Source organism: Eulemur rufifrons, chromosome 8, assembly GCF_041146395.1.
Source record: "Eulemur rufifrons isolate Redbay chromosome 8, OSU_ERuf_1, whole genome shotgun sequence".
Classification (NCBI taxonomy): domain Eukaryota; kingdom Metazoa; phylum Chordata; class Mammalia; order Primates; family Lemuridae; genus Eulemur; species Eulemur rufifrons.
In genome coordinates, this window is record NC_090990.1 from 70,262,311 (window position 1) to 70,284,796 (window position 22,486).

The window sequence follows — 22,486 nt, forward strand, 5'->3', positions numbered from 1 at the left end:
TTTGTAGCCCTTTCTAATTCTTAGCTGCAGTAGGAGCAGGACAGAATAAGCCTCATCAATGACAATGGAAGTTTAATTGTGTCCCTAGTCAACACAGACAATGTCAACAGAGAGAAAGGCAATCCTAGTGCATTTCAAACTTTCTGTTTATCCCTTGTCTGCTGGTGCCTAATTCAACACAAGCACAGTAGTGGCACTTAGGGACATGCTGTCCCGTTAACATCAGGATTTCAGCTGACTTGTGTTCTACCTCCTACCTCAGGCTTAGCTGTAGTCTAACCTGGTTTTGGTTATTTTTAAGAACTAACTGAGCCGTATAAATCCCTTCCCATCCCTACCCCGACCTTATAGGCTCCCTGTCCCTGAGCAGAAGCCCTTTAGAGCTGCAGAGAAAGCTGTTTTGATGAGAAGTAGCAAAAGTTCTTACCTGTTTTCTTTCCTCAGTTCAGGTGGAGTGACTTCTAGCACTTCTCCGTCTCTCACTGGATCCTTGGACTTTTATATCATCCCTCAATGTCATGGGATTCTCTGGATTTCTGTCAAGGACAAAATAATTATAAGTAAGCAAGCTCTGTATGGGATTTATAGCCATATGAAACTGAAAGTACTGTGTCCGAGGCAGTAAGTCAAGAAACCATAAAAGGAATCTCTAGAGCTGTGTTTAGTGGGAGGATTAAAATGATTTCTCAACCAACAGCTTTAGAGATTTTATTTAATAGGATCTTAGAGATCATTTGCTGTTTAAGAAATGTCCATTAGATACTGAATATAATGGAACGTGTATCAAGATTGGGGGTCAGTTTGAGAATCTTAGAATAAGGAGGCATTATATTTTTTAGGTTTAATTTCTAAAATAAAGAACACACAATTGACCTGGTTATTCACTTAGAGATGCAGCAAGTGAGGGAAAGAGCATGTCTCAGGCATTCGTGTATACCGAGCACCCAACGCAGCACCTGGCACATAATGCCCAGTACACAGTCAGGAGGGGGCCCTATGTGTCCTACACCTGTTCCAGGCTCAGTGCAAACTGCTTTATCTGGGTTACTCAACTCGTGTCTCATAAACATTTCCCCATCATTTTCTATAAAACAAGGCACAGATAGATGTTATCAGTTGTCTAAAATCATAACACTGTGATGTGAAACCAATTAGTCTCAACCACCTCACTGTGCTTCCTCTCTCTGTTTGCTGAGTGAATAATTATAAAAATAATGACTTTTGTTTATTGATTATTTTCCAAGAGTTACATATGTTACCTGTTTAATTCAGTTTTGATTAAAATCATGCAAAAGAGATGGCATTATGTCTATTTGTCAGTGAAGACAAGAAGGCTGGGGGAGGGTGAGAATATCCTTGCCCAAATTCACTAAGCAAATCATACAGCTGGGATGCAAATTTTAAACTTTGTGCTATTTTTTCCTCTCCTCATTGCTTCTGTAAGGAAAGAAGACAAAACAGAGGAGAAAAGGAGAGATTCATAAGGTTGTTTTGCTGATCCTACTATAGGCTGGTTTTTTTTTGTTTATTTTTTGAAACAGGATCTACTCTGGCTAGAGTGCCGTTGTGTCATCATAGCCCACAGCAACCTTAAACTCCTGGGCTCAAGCGATCCTTCTAACTCAGTCTCCTGAACAGCTGGCATTACAGGTGCGTTGCACCACATGTGGCTATTTTTTCTATTTTTAGCTGTGATGGGGTCTTGTATACTGTGGTCTTGTTCCACACCTCAAAGACACTGCCCGAAATTTGACAAATGAAGATGTACGCTCTCTTATCTTTTACTCTTTTTCATATCTTTTTAAATACCTGTGGATAAGTAGTACTTTAATTTGGTGTAGAAATGACATTTCTCCTGCATCTGAAACTTTCTTACTCTGCTATTGGCAATGTTGGTTCCTTCTTGTTTTTCAGGTCTTAGCTAAATGGCATCTTCTCGGAGAGGTGTGCGGTGACCCCTATTTCAATCTCCCCCACATTATCTGGATCTTTTTTTCATTTCTTTTATGGCAACCTGAAATTCAAGTTCATGATATTAGGGACATTATGCATTCACAGATGTATCACCTGCTTCTAGAACAAGGCTAAGTGTAAAGTGGAAGCTCAATGGTATCATAGGTGACTGAATATCAAATGAATCTGAATATGAGATGAACCCCATATTTTTGCCAATTTGAATATTAAAATATTTGGAAATGTAGAAGAAATAGAAAAATGCCAATATAAAACATTTATTTGTTAATTTCATTATACATACATTTAAAATTATATATGATATGCATATATAACACAGAGTATTGGGTTTTCTTACTAACTTATTATAGAATAATTTTATTCCAGCTGTTCCTATCCTTCCTTTACACCTTGGCTTCATCATTATTAAAGTTACTGTAAAATGTTTTATTTTTTTCAGAATATCATTCTTACTTCAAAATTGTCAAAATTATTTGAAGCATTTAAAATCTCAGCAAATTTTCTTAAAAGCATACATCAAAATGAATCGTCTATTCAGGAAGATCTCGTACAATTCTGGTAAGAATAGCAAGAGTCTGTGGCACTTGAGCCATCTCCAGTTCAGTCTGAGAAAAGCTTTACTGCTGAGGGCTATGGCCAAAAAGACACTGCTCTTTCTTCCCTCGTCTTGTAGGCAGGAAGGAATAAGATACACCATAAGGAGGGACAGGTCATCCCCTCCAACACTGAGTTGTAGAGACTAAATTCCTGGTGTGACCAGATGTCAAGGGCTCCCAACCTCTCCCCAGCCCCACTCAAGAAGGCCAGACTTTAGCCCAGGTGTGCCAGGTGGAGAACACCTGGTCTGACCACCCTTGCTCTGGTTCACTTGCAGGGCGGAGTGTCAGTGCTGGGAGAGACAAGCAGAGCGGACTAGAGGCCACCACTGCTGCCCACTGGAAGGAGCGGTGGCTCAGAGATTTTGTCCAGAGTGAGGCAGTCCGTAAAATCAGAGAACTCTGAAGCTGTTCCCAAAGGAAGTGATTTCTTTTTGAAACGCTGTATGTGGGGCAAGGTTCAAGCCTAGAGATTTGAAGATAATTTCTAGCTAGCAGATCTACTTCACAACAAACACTAAAAGAAGGTTTGCAGGCAGAAAGTAAGTGCCCGTGGATGGTAATACAAATCCACATGGAGAAACAAGTAGCCCCAGTGAGGGAATCATGTAATTATAAAAGATAGTGTAAAGGCACATTTCTTCTCCTTTCTGCTCTTTTTTATTGGAGTATGTGGCTTTATTTTCTTCCTCTTGAATTTATAAATTTGTTCTGACTCTACACTTATGTAAAAGCTATAAGCATATGGAGTATACCTGGTTTATGATTGTACATATTTAAGTTACATTACAATATGAATAATTTAACACTGGAATTCCACAGGCTTTTTAAAATTATGACTACAAAATACTAATATACTATATTGTGACAATTCCTTAATTGTGGCTTTTATTTTTATCAATTTGTTTTGTTTCAAAATGTTAAATGAGTACAAATGTTTTTGGTGACAGGGATTGCTTTTATAATGCTTGAGTCATGGCTATAAGTGTGCCCATCACCCGAATAGTGTTCATTGTACCTGTTAGGTTTTTGCCCCTCCTCTCGGTCCCCTCCCCCTACTTGATTTCCACTGAGTTTTTACTTCCCTTTGTGCACATATGTGCTCATTGATTAGTTCTAATTTAATAGCGAGTTCACGTGGTGTTTGTTTTTCGATTCTCGAGATACTTCACTTAGGATAATGGTCTCTAGTTTCATCCAAATTGTTGCACAAGGCCTTAATTTGTCCCTTTTTATGGCTGAGTAGTACTCCATGGTATACATATTTTGTCAATCCACGGATGAATTGATGGACACTTGGGTTAATTCCACATCTTGACAATTGTGAATTGTGGTGCAGTAAACATTTGAGTGCAGGTGTCTTTTTGATAAAATGATTTCTTTTCCTTTGGGTAGATACCCAGTAGTGGGATTGCTGATTGAATGGTAGGTCTACTTTTTGTTCTTGAGAAATCTCCATGCTGCCTTCTATAGAGGTGGTACTAATTTGTAGTCCCACCAACAGTGTATATGGGTTCCTATGTCTCTCCATCCATGCCAGCATCTGTTGTTTTTGGACTTTATAATAGAAGCCATTCTAACTGGGGTAAGGTAATATCTGATTGTGGTATTAATTTGCATTTCCCTGATGATTAGTGATGCTGAGCATTTTAAAATGTTTATTGGACATTTTTCTATCTTGTTTTGAAAAGGTTCTGTAGAAGCCCTATTCAATAAACGGTGCTGGGAAAATTAGATAGCCACATACAGAAGAATCAAAGAGGACCCCTATCTCTCACCACTCACAAAAATTAATTCAAGGTGGACAAAAGACTGAAATGTAAAGCATGAAACCATAAGAATTCTAAAAGTAAATGTAGGAAAAACTCTTCTAGATATCAGCCTAGTTAAAGAATTTATGATGAAGACCTCAATGGGGGGAGGGATATATACCTACATGATGGGTGCAACGCGCACTACCTGGGGAACAGACACGCCTGGAGCTCTGACTTGGGGGGAAAGGCGGTACATGGGCAACGTATGTAACCTGCAATTCTGTATCCCCCATAATAATAAGATGGAAAAAAAAAAAACTCAGAACTATGTACCAACAAAGAAAACAAGTTTATATAAAATAATTTTTTAAAAACCTAAAAAAAAAAAAAAAGACCTCAATGGGAATTATAGCAACAACAACAACAACAAAAATAAGTAAATGGGATTTGATTGAACTAAAAAGCTTCTGAACAGCTAAGGAAATAATCAACAGAGCAAACAGACAGTGTACAGAATGGGAGAAAGCATTCACAAGCTGTACATTCAATAAAAGGCTAATATCCAGAATCTACAAATAACTCCAGCAAATCAGCAAGAAAAAAACAATCAACCCCATTAAAAAGTGGGCAAAAGACATGAACAGAAACTTTTTCTGCTCTTAATGGATTTTAATAAACAATTGTATGAAAGAATAGCTATATAATTGTATTTCAGGGCCTACCATGTATAGAAATGTAATATACTTAACATGAATGGCAAAAAGAAGGTAGGTGAAAACAAAGCTTATTGGAATAAAGAAATCATACCAGATGTCAACTTGAACCCACAGGAATACATAAAGAGAACATGAAGTTGTGGGAAAATTAATATAACAAGCTCTATAAATGTGTATTTACTCCTTTAGCTTCTTTAAAAGTCATAAAATTATATAAATAAACAATTATAACTTTATTATGTTTAAACATATATAGATTTCATATATATAATAACATTATATTTTTATATATATATATATATATATATATATATATATATATATGACAAAGAGGGGAAAAGCCAAAAGCTATAGAGTTATAAGAGTAAAATTTGTGTATCTCACTGGAATTAATTTAGTATAAGTTTGAGTTACCACTTATGTATATGTTAAGTCCTAGAGTAACTACCAAGGTAATAATACATCTGAAACACATGCGCGCACACACACACATACACAACCCTACAGATGATACAAATTACTAAAATCAAGAATGAAAATCAGGAAGAAAAAATCGAACAACCCTATCAAAAAGTGGGCAAAGGACATGAATAGAAATTTCTCAAAAGAAGATATAAAAATGGCTAACAAACATATGAAAAAGTGTTCAACATCTCTAATCATCAAGGAAATGCAAATCAAAACCACAATGACATATCACTGAACTCCAGTGAGAATGGCCTTTATCAAAAAGTCCCAAAACAATACATGTTGGCGTGGATGCGGAGAGACAGGAACACTCACACACTGCTGGTGGGACTGTAAACTAGTGCAACCCCTGTGGAAAACAATATGGAGATACCTTAAACAGATTCAAGTAGGCCTACCATTCGATCCGGCAATCCCATTATTGGGCATCTACCCAGAAGAACAAACGTCATTCTATAAAAAAGACACCTGCACCCGAATGTTTATAGCAGCACAATTCACAATAGCAAAGATGTGGAAACAACCTAAATGCCCATCAATTCATGAATGGATTAGCAAAATGTGGTATATGTATACCATGGAATATTACTCAGCTATTAGAAATAATGGTGATATGGCATCTCTTTGGTTCTCCTGGAAAGAGTTGGAACCCATTCTATTAAGTGAAGTATCCCAAGAATGGAAAAATAAGCACCACATGTACTCACCAGCAAACTGGTTTCCCTGAGTGCACATTTGGGAATAACACCAATTGGGTATCGGACAGAGGTCGGGGCTGGGTGGAAGGGATGGGTGTATACCTACTTGATGAGTGCGATGTGCACTGCCTGGGGAATGGGCACGTTTGAAGTTCTGACTGGGGGGGGATGGGGAGGGGGGAGGGGATGGGTGCACACCTACATGATGAGTGTGATGTGCACTGTCTAGGGAATGGACACACTTGAAGCTCAGACTCGGGGGGATGGGGAGGCATGGGCAATATATATAGCCTGAACTTTTGTATCCCCATAATGAGCTTAAAAACAAAATAAAAATAAATAAATAAATAAATAATAAAATATTTGTGGGAAAAAAAAAAGAATGAGACAGGGGACATTATTAATGACCTTACAGAAATAAAAAAGCTTATGAAGTAATACTTTGAATAACTGTAGGGAAACAATTTAAGTTATATGAAATGAATAAATTTCAAGAAAGAAAATACTGAAACTGTCTCAAGAAGAAACAGAACATCTGAATAGACCTATAACAAGTAAAGATATTAAATTATTAATCAAAAAGCTACCACCAAGAAAATCTCAGACCCAAATGGCTTCACTGGCAAATTCTACCTAACCTTTGAACAATTAATATTATACAAATTCCTTACAGATTGTCAAAAATAAAAGAGAGAGCTCTGTCCATGTCAGGAAGAGGCCAGTATTATACTGCAATATTACACCAAACCCTAAGACATCCCAATTAGAGTGCAGGGCACTACCTCCAACGAAAAATTATGTGAAATTCCTCAGTGAAATAGTAGCAGACCAAATCCAGCAATGTATAACAAGGACTATATCCATGATCAAGTGAGATTTATCCTAAGAATTCAAGTTTAGTTTAACATCTGAACATCAGTTAATGGAAAATATCAACCATATCAGCAGAATAAAGGATGAAAAACACGTGATCAGCTCAACAGACACAGGAAAGGCCTTTGACAAAATCTAGTATCTGTTTATGATAAATACAGTAAAGAAACTGGGAACAGAGGGAACTGCCTCAACCTGATAATGTTTTTCAATATTTCATTTTGACAAGCTGTCAGACTTACAGAAAACTTGCCAAAGCATACACAGAATTCCTATGCAATGTATACCTGAATTCTCCAAACATTAATATTTCACTAATTTATTTTTCTTTCTTTGTCTGAAGTATTTGAGAGTTATTGACAGATATAATGCCTCTTTCCTCTAAATAACTTACTGTGTGTTTCATTAAAAAGGGAAAATATTCTTACAGAACCAGGTTTTTTTAAAATTCATTCATTAATTAAGTTTTTTGAGATGGAGTCTCCGTCTCTCGCTGGGGCTACGGTGCCTTGGCGTCAGCTCAGCTGACAGCAACTTGAATCTCCTGGGCTCAAGTGATCCTCCTGCCTCAGCCTCCCGAGTAGCTGGGATCACAGGTGCCCACCAGCATGCCCAGTGAATTTTTCTATTTTTTTGTACACACGGGGCCTTGCTCTTGCTCAGACTGGTCTGGAACTCCTGACCTTAAGCGATCCTCCTGTCTTGGTCTCCCAGAGGGCTAGGATTACAGGCGTGAGCCACTGCACTTGGCCTCACATTATATTTATGTAAAGATTTTGTTAGACCATTTTTTTTGTAGTTTATTTTTTAAAAATCTAGATTTCTGCCTTTTTCCCTTCAGTAGGAACACTGATATGTAACAAAAGCTTTAGACATCTCTTTGCAAGTGTAACATTGACAAGTGACTGTAAGAAGCAAATAGTATCATTTATTTTCTATTGATATATCCTACCTGCTTTGTTGTGAAATGATAGAATTTTAATTAATGACCTATGATGTCCTTTGGTGTCATTTTCAAGCTTTTTAGTTGAGGGCGTGTAGGTACCCTATTTTGGGACTACTTAGGAATGTATTTGTTCCTGTGATAATAAACACTATTCAAATTTTTAAAACTGTTGAAAATGTTATTATCTTCTGGCTAGTCCTTTCCAGAACCAAAAGTCAGCCTATGGTGTTTAGTTATTGAAATGTTTTCACCAAGACAGATTTATTAACAACATACGGTTTTCCAACTGGATGAATACATCAGGAACTCTCAAAATATGTCAAAAACTCCAAAGAACCTAAGAAGGCTTGAGTTTATTTGGATTCAATGTAAATGAAATATGAAACCACTTACCAATGTCTTGAAGAACATTTGCTATCATTTTGAAAGTGTAGTGGAAATTATTACATTTTAAAGGAAGTTTGCTGGGCTGGGCGACCTGCCTCATGCCTGTAATCCTAGCACTCTGGGATGCCAACGTGAGAGGATTGCTTGAGCTCAGGAGTTTGAGACCAGCCTGAGCAAGAGTGAGACCCCATCTCTACAAAAATAGAGTTATCCAGGCATGCCCTGGGGACCTGTAGTCTCAGCTATTCAGGAGGCTGAAGCATGAGGATCAGTTGAGCTCAGGAGTTTGAGGTTGCAGTGAGCTATGATGATGTCATTACACTCTGGCCTGGGTGACAGAGTGAGATCTGGTCTCAAAAAAAAAAAAAAGATGTTTATTCATTTGTTAAAAATTATATACTGGGTGGAGCATTTAATATGTGCCCTGTACTCTTCCAGATTCGGTTGATGATGTGCTGAGCATTCTGAAAATGCTTCTCAAAAACTCCATGTACCCAAAAACTTATAGACAACTCAACAAAACTGATCCTTTCTCTTAACTCAAACTATCTTGTAAAGTCATTTTCTCCTCAGAGATGATGTTAACAGCATAGATTCCTAGCTTTATGCCACACTTGTATATGTACATTTGTGCTTTTCAAAATAATCAAACGAAAGATTGGCTATGAATGGAATAAATGTGGCATAACATAGCCCTACTGCAGAGGACTAAAACTATAAACTTCTTTGCTTTTGTCTGGTATGATAGCAAATCAGTCTGATAATAGTAGGTATGTAATCAAAATATCAGCTCTATTTGTCACATATATTTCCTTAATTGAAGGGAATACTATTAGTTCATGAACCAAGACATGTTTCAAAACCTTGAATCCATATAATACAATTTTTCTTCTGACTATTATGATTACAAATAGGTAGTCGCAAATTTAAAATCTAGCAAGAATTGCTTCTTTCAGAAGAAATACTGATTTTATTTCCTAATACTAGTTTGCCATCTGTCCTAGTCTTTTTTGTTCTGCCACACCAGAATATGTGAGACTGAGTAATTTTTAAGAACAGAGGTTTATTTCTTGCAGTCTGGAGGCTGGCAAGTCCAAGGACAAGAGGTCTGTCTCTAGTCAGGGCTCTCTTATTGCGTCATCCCCTGGTGGAGTGTGGTAAGCTGACTGAACTCATTTTTAAATCAGGAACCCAATCCTACCGTAATGGAAGGAATCCATACATGAGGGCTTGTCCTCATGGCTGAATTGCCTCTTAACGTTCCCACCTCTCAACACTGTTGCATCTGGAGTTAAGTTTCCAACACATAAACTTTGAGGGCCACAAACTATAGCGACATCCAATCCCATGCAAAATTGAGAAAATCAATGCCACTAATCCTTTTGAAATAAATGATCTACATTTTATTCATTTATATATTTATTGTGAATTGCAAGTCGGTGTCCTAATGATCTACACCTTTGAAGGAACTCCTAATGCAGACTTTGATGGCCTCTCTCTCACTGGCTCTGTGTACGTCTGGGAGCTCCCAGAAGATGTCTGTGAGAAGCTGCACCTTCTGGCTGTTCACAGTAGATAATAACCTTTTGCATTACATCTAAAATCTCTATCCAGGCCAAGACCAGGACTACATTCTTCAAGCAGAACACATCCCCAGTGCTAACGGCATTAATATAGGTCAGCACCAGGTCCTCTAGACCTACAAATACTGAACAAATGGTGATATTCACTGCCTTTGGGGAAAGGAAACATTTTTATGTTGTGTAAGTCTGAGAATGTCTATTAATAGTTATTTGCCTCATCGATGCTATTAGCATTACCTGGAAGCCTGATACTAATGCAGATTCTCAGGCCCTGCCTCAGACCTACTGAAACAGAACCTTACCTTTGGCAAGATGCTTAGGTGATATGTATGCACATCAAGGGTTGAGAATCTCTATTTCACATTAGGCAGCTGTATTTATTGAATGCTTGTATCCATTTTAGCCCTGGCACATTTAGGACAGGAAAAAATAAACTTTTATTTACATCTGTATCATCTGTCCTTTGAACCCTGGTTCTTGGTAAACTTTTTATTATTTTTTAAATACTTTTTTTTATTTTTAGTTATGCGTATATATATAGCTTTCTATATTTATAGGGTACATGTGATGTTTTGATGCAGGCATAAAATTTGTGATAATCAGATTGGTAATTAGAGTATCCATCTTCTGAAGTATTTGTTATTTCTTTGTGTTAGAAACATTCCAATTCTACTTGATTAGTTATTTTAAAGTATACCATAACTTACTGTTGACTATAATCATTTTGTTGTGCTAACAAATATTGTTCATTCTACCTAACTATATTTTTGCACCCATTATCTTTCTCCACTCTTTCTGCCATCCCCACTATCCTTCCCAGCCTCTGGGAACCATCATTCTACTCTCCGTCTCTATGAAATCAGCTGTTTTTAATATTTAGCTCCCACATATGACTAAGAATATGTGAGATTTATCTTTCTGTGCTTGGCTTATTTCACTTAACATAAAGTTCACCAGTTCCATCAATGTTGTTGCAAATGATGGGATTTCATTCTTTTTTATATAATATAAAAAATATTTTTAATAATATTCTATTGTGTATATGTACCACATTTTCTTTATCCAGTCAACCATTGATGAACATTTACGTTGATTCCAAATCTTGGCTGTTGTGAATAGTGCTGCAATAAACATGAGAGTGCAGATGTCTTTTTGATGTACTGATTTCTTCTTTCTTTTTTCTTTTTTGATATATTCTTCTTTCTTTTTTGATATATACCCAGCAGCGGATCACTGGGTCATATGGTAGTTCTATTTTTAGTTTTTTGAGGAACCTTCACGGTGTTCTTCATGGTGGTTGCTCTAATGTACATTCCTACCAACAGTGTACAAGGATTCTCCTACTTTACATCCTTGCCAGCATTTGTCATTGCCTGTCTTTTTGAGAAAAGCCTTTTTAATTGGGATGAGATGATATCTCATTGTGGTTTTGATTTGCATTTCTCTTATGACTAATGATGTTGTGCATTTTTTCATATACCTGCTGACCATTCTTATGTCTTCTTTTGAGTAATGTCTATTCAGATCTTTTGCCCATTTTTGATTGGATAATTTTATTTTTTCCTATTGAGTTATTTGAGCTCTTTATATGTTCTAGTTGTTAATCTCTTGTCAGATGTGTAGTTTGCAAATATTTTCTCCCATTCTGTGATTTTTCTCTTCCCTTTGTTGATTTTTTCCGTTGCTATACTGAAGCTTTTTAGCTTGATGTGACCCCATTTGTCTAATATTGCTTTGGTTGCCTGTGCTTTTAGAGTATTCATCAGGAAGTCATTGTCCAGACCATGTCCTGAAATGTTTCCCCAGTGATTTTTTTAGTAGTTTCATAGTTTCAAGTCTTAAAGTCTTTAACCCATTTGATTTTTGTGTAGCACAAGAAATAAAAGTCTAATTTTATTCTTCTGTACATGGCTGTCCAGTTTTCCCAGTACCATTTATTGAAGATACTGTCTTTTTCCTAATGTATGTTCTTGGTATTTTAAAAATAGTCAAAAATATAGTAAAAAATAAGTTGACTATAGATGTCTTGATTTATTTCTGGGTTTTCTACTCTGTTGCATTGCTCTAAGCGTCTGTTTTTATGCCAGTACCATGCTGTTGGGTTACTAGAGTTCTGTAGTATAGTTTAAAGTCAGGTAATGTGATTCCTCCAGTTTTATTCTTTTTGCTCAAGATGGATATGGCTACTATGGATTTTTTGTGGTTCCATATAAATATTAATATATTTGTTAATTTCTGTGAGGACTGTGATTGGTGTTGTGATGGGGATCGCATTGAATCTCTAGATTGCTTTGGATAATATGGACATTTTAACAATATTGATCCATCTAATCCATGAGCATGGAATATATTTCCATTTTTTGTGTCCTTTTCAGTATCTTTCATCAATGCTTTATATCATTTTCATTGTAGAGATCTTTTACTTCTTTGGTTAAGTTTATTCCTAGGTATTTTATTTTATTTGTAGTGATTGTAAATGGGATTACTTTCTTGGTTGTGTTTTCAGATTGATTGCTTACTGTTGGCATATAGAAATGCTACTGATTTTTGTGTGTTGATTTTGTATCCTGCAACTTTACTGAATTTATCAGTTCTCATAGTTTTTTTTTTTTGTGGTATCTTTAAGTTTACCTAGATATAAGATCATATCATTTGCAAACAAGGATAATTTGACTTCTTCCTTTTCAATTTGGATGCTCTTTATTTTTTTCTTTTGTATGATTGCTCTAGCTAGAACTTCCAGTACTATGTTGAATAACAGTGGTGAAAGTGGGCATCCTTGTCTTGTTCCAGATCTTAGAGAAAAGGCTTTCAATTTTTCCCCATTCAGTATGATACTAGCTGTGGGTCTGTCATATATGGCTTTTATTTTGTTGAGATAAGTTCTTTCTGTACCCAGTTTTTACAGTGTTTTTTCATGAAGGGTGTTGAATTTTATCAAATGCTCTCTCAGCATTAATTGAAATGGTCACATGGTTTTTGTCTTTCATTCTGTTGAGATGATGTATCACACTGATTGATTTGCGTATGTTGAACCATTCTTGCATCCCTGAGATAAATGCACTTGATCATGGTGAATGATCTTTTTAATGTGTTGTTGAATCTGTTTTGCTAGTATTTTGTTGAGGATTTTTGCATCTATGTTCATTACAGATATTGTCCTGTAGTTTTCTTTTTTGTTGTGTCTTTGTTGGGTTTAGGTATTAGGATGATACAGGCCTCATAGAATGAATTTGAAAGTATTCCTTCCTCCTTGATTTTTTGGAATAGTTTAAGTAGAATTGGTATTAATTCTTCTTTGGATACTTGCTAGAGTTCAGCAGTGAAGCCATCAGGTCCTGGGCTTTTCGTTGGTGAAAGACTTTTTATTATTGCTTCTATCTTATTACCTGTTATTAGTTTATCTGGGTTTTGGATTTCTTCCTGGTTCAATCTTGGTGAGTTGTATGTGTCTGGGAATTTTCATATTTCTTCTAGGATTTCTAATTTATTAGCATATTTTTGTGCATAGTAGTCTCTACTGATCCTTTGAATTTCTGCAGTATCCGTTGCAAATGTCTCCTTTTTTATCTATGATATTATGTATTTGAGTCTTCTCTTTGTTTCTTAGTGTGGTTAAAGGTTTGTAAATTTTACCTTTTCAAGATACCAACTTTTTGTGTCATTGATCTATTGTATACATTTCTTTGGCTTCGATTTATTTATTTCTGCTGTGATCTTTATTATTTCTTTTTTTCTACTAATTTTGGGTTTGGATTGCTCCTGTTTTTCTAGGATGAATAATTTGTTTGTTTATCTGAAGCTTTTCTACTTTTTTGATGTAGTACTTATTGCTATGAACTTTCCTCTTATTACTGCTTTTACTGTATCCCATAGGTTTTGGTATGTTGTGCTTTCATTTTTATTTGTTTTGACAAATTTTTAAATTCCCTTCTTAATCTGTTCATTAACCTACTGGCTATTCAGGAGCGTATTGTTTAATTTCCATGTATTTGTATAGTTTCCAATGTTCCTCTTGTTATTGATGTTCAGTTTTACTCCATTGTGGTCAGAAAAAATACTTGGTATGATGTCCAATTTTTTTGAGCTTTTAAAGATTTGTTTTGCAGCCTAATATATGCTATATCCTTGAGAATGATCCATGAGCTGAGGAGAACATGTGTGCTGCAGCTGTTGGATGAAATGTTCTGTAAATATCTATTAGGTCCATTTGTTTCATGGTGGAGATTAAATTCAATGTTCCTTTGTTGATTTTCTATCTGGATAACCTGTCTAATGCTGAAAGTGGGGTGTTGAGATATCCAACTTTTTTTGTGCTGCAGTCTATCTCTCTTTTTAGCTCGGATAATATTTGCTTTATATAGCTGGGTATTCCGTGTTGGGTGCATATATACTTAGAACTGTTATATCCTCTTCCTGAATTGACACCTTTATCATAATATAATGACCTTCTTTCTTCTTTTTTACGCTTTTTGTCTTGAAATCTATTTTATCTGATAGAAGTATAGCTACTCCAACTCTTTTTTGATTTCATTTGCATGGAATATCTTTTTCCATTCCTTTATTTTCAGTCTATGTGTGTCTTTATAGGTGAAGCAGGTTTCTGGTAAACAACAGTAGTTAGGTCTTGTTTTTTAATCCATTCAGCCATTCGTTGTCTTTTGATCAGAGAGTTTGTCTCAAGCTTCACTGCCTGGAGTTGGAGAAGGGGTTACATAGGCACTCACTTTGGTGCCACCTCTTGCATCTCATTGGGTCATATATAGCCCAAGTCCACTGGCTCTGAGCCAGTACAGCTGCAAGAATTGCCCAAGGACTACTGTCCTCATGGTGTGGCTGACTTAAAAATTTATTCCAGGCCCTAGGCCACTTTTGTCATTAAGTGGTGGAGCTAGCCAAAACTCAGGTTCCTACTGCTGGATTGGAGGATTCCCCTCTGGCTGGGGCTGGTGTAAATGTTCCCTCCCTGGGCACCAGTTGAAATCTCCTTTGTGTTGTATTCCCCTGTGACAGGGCAGTCCTGAGTTCCAATGCAAAGTCCCACAATCACTTTACCCTCGCTCCCCTAAACATATAGATTCTCTCTCCACTCAGTGCTGGTGAGGCACCATTGGGCAATTGGGGATTGCTGGAGTAGGCAATGTAGACTGTCTTTCCTGCCCTCTTCAGTGCCTTTCTTTCTTGATATAATGTTAAAATTAAGTAGTGTGATCACACTTAAGTAGCTATACTTCTATCACCCAATTTTTAGTTCTTATGAAGGTGTTTTCTTGCATGGATATTTGTTCTATTTGGTGTTCCTGTCAGGGGAATGATTGCTAGAGTGTTTTGTTTGGCCATCTTGCCCCATCCCTCCTCCCATGCTAAATAAGTGATAAATATATGTGAAACAAATGATGATATGGCAGTCCTAAGGATTCTTCCATTTGGTTCAATCTTGTTCACTGTTGTCCAACAGACTTTCTATGAAGAATGAAATATTCTATGTCTGTGACTTCCATTAGTGTAGTTATTAGCCATATGAAGCTATTGATCCTTTGAAATATGACTATGTGATCTTATTTTAATTTTTTAAAATTTTAATTAATTTACATTTAAATTTAAATAGCCACACTTGTGCCTATTTGCTACCAAACTGGACAATGAAAGTTCAACTTATTAGGGCCATGTTAAGGATAGAGCTTGTTTACTACCTTGGCCTTCATTATCTTTTCCTATCCTAAAGATTTGACTAAGGAAAAAATCAGATAACCTCTGAGATGATCTAGAATGTAACAATCTACTCTACGTATGAGTAGACACTGCATTTCTCAAGCTTAAACCAGGTGGCTGTTTTTCTACTGTCCCTTAGTTTTAACAATGAGTAGAAGGACTTGGAAGAGGACTCACAGGTCCATTGAACTCGATGAAGTTGAATTTAGTTTTGGAATTGCACAAGATGTAAGAACAGAATTCTGTCACCTATTGCACAAAATCAGAATCAAGCTCATCATTTTTTAATCCTTCTTGACTTGTATCTGGGGAAAGAAAAAAGATAGATATATCTAATACAGTGTTAATGTGTTACTTTTAAAAAGTGTTTTTACGTATATGTTTCTTCTATTCCATATTTTTTGTTATGTGCAGCTTCATAAGACCTAAACAATGAGATGAAAGCAATTCATTTATATACTATTATTGATAGCACAGGGAAAAGGGAAATCATAAAAAACTTGTCCCATGAACAGGGAAATATTGCAATAAATATTGATTTTATTTAGTCACATACTTGACAAGAATTTTCTGGTGTATAGATATAGAAAACTGTGAATGTAATCACTCACACAAAATTTTTAATTCCTAGTAGTTTTCCAATTATCAGTCTGTTATCTTGTTTTGCTTCAGGGAATTCTCCAGGTACTCATCTACTGTGAGGATTTTGCATCTGCTTCCAGCTCCAGGGCCACATCTCTCAGAGTCCACACAAGGTCTGAGAAAAAGCTCATGAAATCAGCTGGATCCTCACCTTCATTCTTGTCAGGTGAAGATTTTGCTCTGCTTCATCTGTAATACTTAAGTAATACTTGTAGCTATTTCCTGGACAATTATAATGGACCTGACACTTTTTATCATTTATCTTTTTATATGCTCAATACAACGTTATTGGGCATGTAAAGATCTTGTATCAATTTTACATATCATCTAAGGCTAAAATAATAAAATAACTTGCTGAAACTTTAGAATGGGTAGGGGATAGAGCTATGAGTTGAAAATATATTCTCTGGACTTCAGAACCTAAATCCTTAACTAATGTTTTTGGCAGGGTAATAGTACCTGGCTTAGTTCACAGACTTTAGTGAAGAATACTGTCTCCTGATCATAGTCAGTGTTGATTTTTTGAGAGTGTTGTCCCAGTTCTTTGGCTCCTGTCTTGGAAGAATCAGAAGCCAGGCCTGTGAGATGAAGAGATGACAGACACTAGCGTTTCCACAGAAGCAGCTTTTATTGCAGGCTTGTCAGTATAGAATAGAAAGCGAAAGTACATTTCCTGAGGGGAATGGGTCTATCTCTGCAAGTAGAAAATACACTGAGGTCTTACCACACTTCTACTTCTATGTCTATGCCTTATGATGTGCTAAATGGTGGGTGGAATATTCATTACTTTCCTGGGAAAAGGGTGGAGAGTTCTTAGAGCTAAGGGCACTCCCCTATTTTATATCCTTATAGGCTAACTTCCAGGGGTTGCCATGACATTCGTAAACTGTCAGGGTGCTGATGTCTGTGATTTTTACTATGCTAATGTATGTTAATGGAGAAAAAGTCACCTTTAGACATTAGCTTCCTGGTTTCTTCACATGCTCCTGGCTGGGAAAAGTTCCTAACCGCAAGTTCCTGCCGTTTTGGGTTACGTTCTAAGTGCTTGTTGGCCCCCTCATTCTTGCCCCCCTCCTCTTTTCCTGTGGTTAGCACTGTCAGCCTGCACCTGTTCCTAACAGTCATCATGCTCCTCTGTTAGAATTCTGCCTTATGGATTTTTTTTTTTTTTCACCTCTGGTTGCTATAACTTGGTCTCACGACATGTAAACAGAAATTAAAAGTCTTACGTTTAAGTGGAAGCTCTTATCTAAGGAAACACTAATTAGTGAAGAGAATAGTCAGAGATAGATGCCTTAATCAAAAATGAAATCCGTCCTTACCTTCTCTACATATCCCAAGCCCTCTTTGTTAAGCAGAACTAGGGTATGGTTTGGCGGCTTGGGATGAGGCACACACCACATCCAGAGTCCTTTGGTGTGAAACTGCACTGTGGGTCCAACAGAGAAGCCTACAAAGGAGAGAGGGGATAAGAGGGAAAGATGAATTAGTAACAGGTGGTCCTGGGAATTGAGAGAAAGGAAATCTAGGTTAGAGGATGACCATAACAATGGCCAGTATTGAATTTAACCAGATAAAATAGGAAAATTAGGATACCCAATTTGCTTCGGAACTTTTTGGTTTGCTCCAGTGATCAGTGGAAGCTTGCTGCTACTTCATAAATTTTTATTAAATTCCATATAGCTTATATATATGCATATCTCTATTACTACCACTCACCCTTGTTCTTCCCAGCCAGCTTGTTCATCAGGTAGGACTTGCCCGTGCGGTAGAGGCCCACGATAGCCACCACCACCACAGGCTGGGTAATGGCAGACAGGGTTTTCAAGGCTTCTGGATTAACCCTCAGTTTCCCTTTAGTATTTTCAATGAGGCACACTGGGCCTGGCATGTAGATTTCTGAGGCCACGTCCATGGTTTTCCCTTGTCTGCAAGGGAAGAAGTGGAATAAATTAGGATTTCCTGTCTTTAAGGCGAGGAAACAATTTTACCAGCTTATGTTGCTGGTAAAATTTATGTCTTAAAACTCTCCAGAATTGCCAAAAGTTTGGGGGCATTAGTGAGATAGATGAGGGGGATATTTGTATCATTTTAGAACGTTATAGAGTATTAAAGAAGTCGTCTAAAATTAAAAATATTATCATGAAACTAATATATCTATATTCAAGCACCCTTTTCTTTAAAAGTTTCCATGTAATTTATGGTGGAAAACTTTTTGGGGAATTCTCATTAAACAATTTACAATAGTTATTAAGATGAAAATAGAATAGGTTTAGGAGAAATTTACTTTACATGCTGGCTATATGTAAAATATATTAATGTTTATTAATTGAAGTAAGATTTATTTTTTGTTTACTTTTGTGCAAAGACTAAGTGCTAGGGGCTTGGTTTCTGGCTTCAATGAACTATTAGTCTTATTCTGAGAAAAATAAAGCCGTAAAGAGTACCTGTGTTTATATACAATATACATCCTGGTATTGATTATTTAATTCAATCTCTTACATAACTCTGTCCCATAATGTTTTACATGATTTTCTATCTATCTTTGATCCCAAGTCCTTGGACTCTATTTCAATAAGATTCTAGGTCCTTTAGCCCTGTCCTACATGCTAGTATATGGCATTTCAACTCTCCTGTGCAACAGAATTCCCATTTCCTATATTCTAACCCAGAAATACTTTTGGATTTAACTATTATTTCATTTCTGTTGAACTTAGGCTGTCTATCTCCCTGTGTGTGTATAATATATTGATTCTTCTTTACCGCTAGTATTTTGTATTCCAAGTTCTGCTTTAAAATATCATAAGTTTGCTTATCTTGCATCCAGGTTCTTTGTCCACACAAGATATATTCCTTTGTACACTCAAAGGTGACTGTGAAGCATTTTCTGATGAGTCATAGCTCTTTTCTTCTCTGAATACCGCTTTTTGAAAAATATTTATACATAATTTTGTTATGGTTTCTTTAATAGGCTTAAAACATTTTTTTTAATTATGGAGTATAAGATATGAGTAAAACCCTTTATTAGTAATACTATAACTTTCTTTGCTTGTTTATTTTGTTTTCTAACTTCTGTATCTCAATCCCTGCATCCTAAATGGATTCTGGTATAACTAACAATCCTAGCCCTTTGTGATTCAATAAGTTTTCTTTAGAAGTTGCATTTTTTCCCTCTTATTCTACAATAAAAAACAATTTACTGAGATGCTTGTGAAAGGGATGGCCTTGCAAAAATAATAGGAAAATACCTTATCCTACAATTTCCTCAGTAACAGTTAAGATCCATCCTATGAGTTTCCTCACCAACAGGAGTTCTGTTTTGCACAACTTCTGAAGAGCTGAATGGACAGAAAAGAGATGTAAATCTCTCTCTTTCAAAATTGTTTTTTGAGAATCTGCTTTTACAGAGTTCCTGAGTAAACAGCAGAAGAATGAACGACAGCCTCAACCATATGTCGAGGAGAGAGTCACATCTTCTGTGATTATCCCTTCTCCAAGGAAAGGCAGGAAACCAACTCTTAGACTTTGATATCTTGAAGTTTTTGTTACCTACCTCTTCCAAGAAGAAAGAAAGGAGTGGATGCAGCAATTTCTCAACCATACTCTGCCATTTTTACAACCCCCTTTAAAAAGCCCCAATAGCTGATTTTCGGGGCCAGAATGTTCTTCCTCTTTCCACCTCCCTGCTGGTCCATTTCTCTTCCCCCCAGGGAAAAGTAAATAAACCTTTTCTTTCTAACCTAATCTCTGTCTGGAGAAATCTTTCTCAAAACCTGTGTGCACCGGCATCGCTACCCTGACACTTGCTTCTGTCCAAATGGAGCAATAGGCGCTGATTTATGTTCATTCCTAAAACATAAAAAAGGGGACATGTATGAAACATCAGTTTTCGAGCTATTGGACACCAGACAACGAAGGGTAGTGATTCCTGACAGAGGAAAACAAACACACAAGGTAGCTGTTCCATTGACCCATCTTGCTGACTTGGATTATAAACACTGACACGGGTAGAGGAAACTTAGTTGAAGCTTTGTGGACTCCTTGAATTGAGGAGATGGAGTTGGAAGTCCACAGAGACAAGAGAGGCTTGAGTGCTTTCCAGAGTACCAGAGAGAAGAGAGCTACACAGAAAGAGGACTCTAGAAAGCCATAGAACTCACCATGGTGTCCGCTGAGTACTGATCAGCGCAGGTATGTAAGGAACTACCCATGGCTAAGGAAAGAGCTACAGAAAGGATTCGAAGGAACATTACCTAGGGCTTTAAGGGCTTGGAATAGTGCTTGTTCCCACTGGCCAGATTGGAAAACTTCATGATTCACAGGTCACTGGGAAAAGTTCACCAAAAAGTGTCTCCTCAGTATTGGGGAATAATTAAACCTAGACAAGGCCAAGCATGGTGGCTCATGCCTGTAATCCTAGCACTCTGGGAGGACCAAGCGGGAAGATTGCAGGAGCTCAGGAGTTCGAGACCAGCCTGAGTAAGAGCAAGACCCAATCTCTACTACAAATAGGAAGAAATTATCTGGACAACTAAAAATAGAAAAAATTAGCTGGGTGTGGTGGCACACACCTGTAATCCCAGCTACTTGGGAGGCTGAGGCAGAAGGATTGCCTGAGCCCAGGAGTGTGAGGTTGCTGTGAGCTAGGCTGATGCCACTGCACTCTAGCCCAGGCAACAGAGTGAGACTCTGTCTCAAAACAAAACAAAACAAAACAAAAAAACCCTAGACAAAGCAATGCTCAGGGCTTGCTTAATAATTCTTATAAACAAACAGAAAGGATCAAAATGTTTCTAACTATTCTCAAGAATACTTACAGGAACACAAAAATATCCAGAACCCAAGGTGAATTCAATGTATCTGGAATCCAATAAAAATTTATAGGGCATATAAAGAAGCAGGAAAATACAACTTGTAATGAGGATGTAAATCAATCAAACAGAACCAGGGCAGCACTTACACAGATTTTAGAATTAGCAGAGAACATTAAAAGAGTCATTATCACTGCATTCCCTGTGTTTAAAAAGTTAAGGAGAGTAATGAAAGATACATAAAAAAATCCTTTACATATTAACATAAAGGCAAGAATAAATAGGGACACCAAGATAGTTAGTATAATTTGTTGCCTACAGAATGTTCATTTAGAGCAAGACTTAGTTGTGTAATATTTGGCATGTCATTTAACCATCTTCAAAACCATTTTCTAGAAAATGGAAATAATAAAACTTCATTCTTAGGGTTAGATTCAAGCACAAAGTAAATATGAATATCATATTTCTTGGTTATAATGAGAGAGAGAAACGACAAAAAATATAGAAAGAAACACAAAAAATAGGGATTAAAACTAGAAGGAAATAGTCAAGAGAGCTAAAAACAATGTGTTTCAAAGAAAATATTTGTATTTCAAGCCACATACTTCCAGGTTTTCTCTTTTTCACTGCTTTTCAATTTGAAGCAAGGGGAGAATCAGAAGGAAGAAGAGTTGTAGTGTTACAGCAGGTGGTTCCGAGGACAAACCGAGAGGCACACGGAAAATCGGAGAATCCAGGTTTATTCCCTGGAGGGCTCAGAGGGGTCTCACCATCAAATTCTGAGCACTGTCTACCCAATTTTTCCCACTTTTATTAAGTTGGGGTCGTCCGAGGGGTGGGGTCTCAGGTGGCTAATGCTCCAGGTAATAGATGCGGGTTTTCCTTATCATTCCCCTCTTTCATGTTCTTATATATCTATTATACGGCATCATTTCCCAGTGGGTGATAGCCTCGTAAGGCCATTATATGAGCTGTTGCTCTCTGGGTTACGGTTGTCTCTATGAATTTTATAATCGTGCTCAGTATGCAGGGGCCTACAGTGACAAGGACGAGAATAGTTACTAGCGGCCCAGCCAGAGGTAGAGCCATGAGTCTATTGTCCTAAGTCGAAACCCCAGGTTTGTTCTAATTCCTTCTTTCTTTTACCTCCCTGACTTTTGTGGTTACTACTCCTGTCTGGTTTATATAGTAGCAGCACTCTTCCCCTAGGAATATACGGGTCCCCAGCTTTTCAGCAGTGAGTAGGTCTAAGGCCCATCTATTCTGTAAGGTTGTTACTGCTAGTGAGTTCAGTTGACTCTGGAGGGACAGTAGGGAATCTGCTAC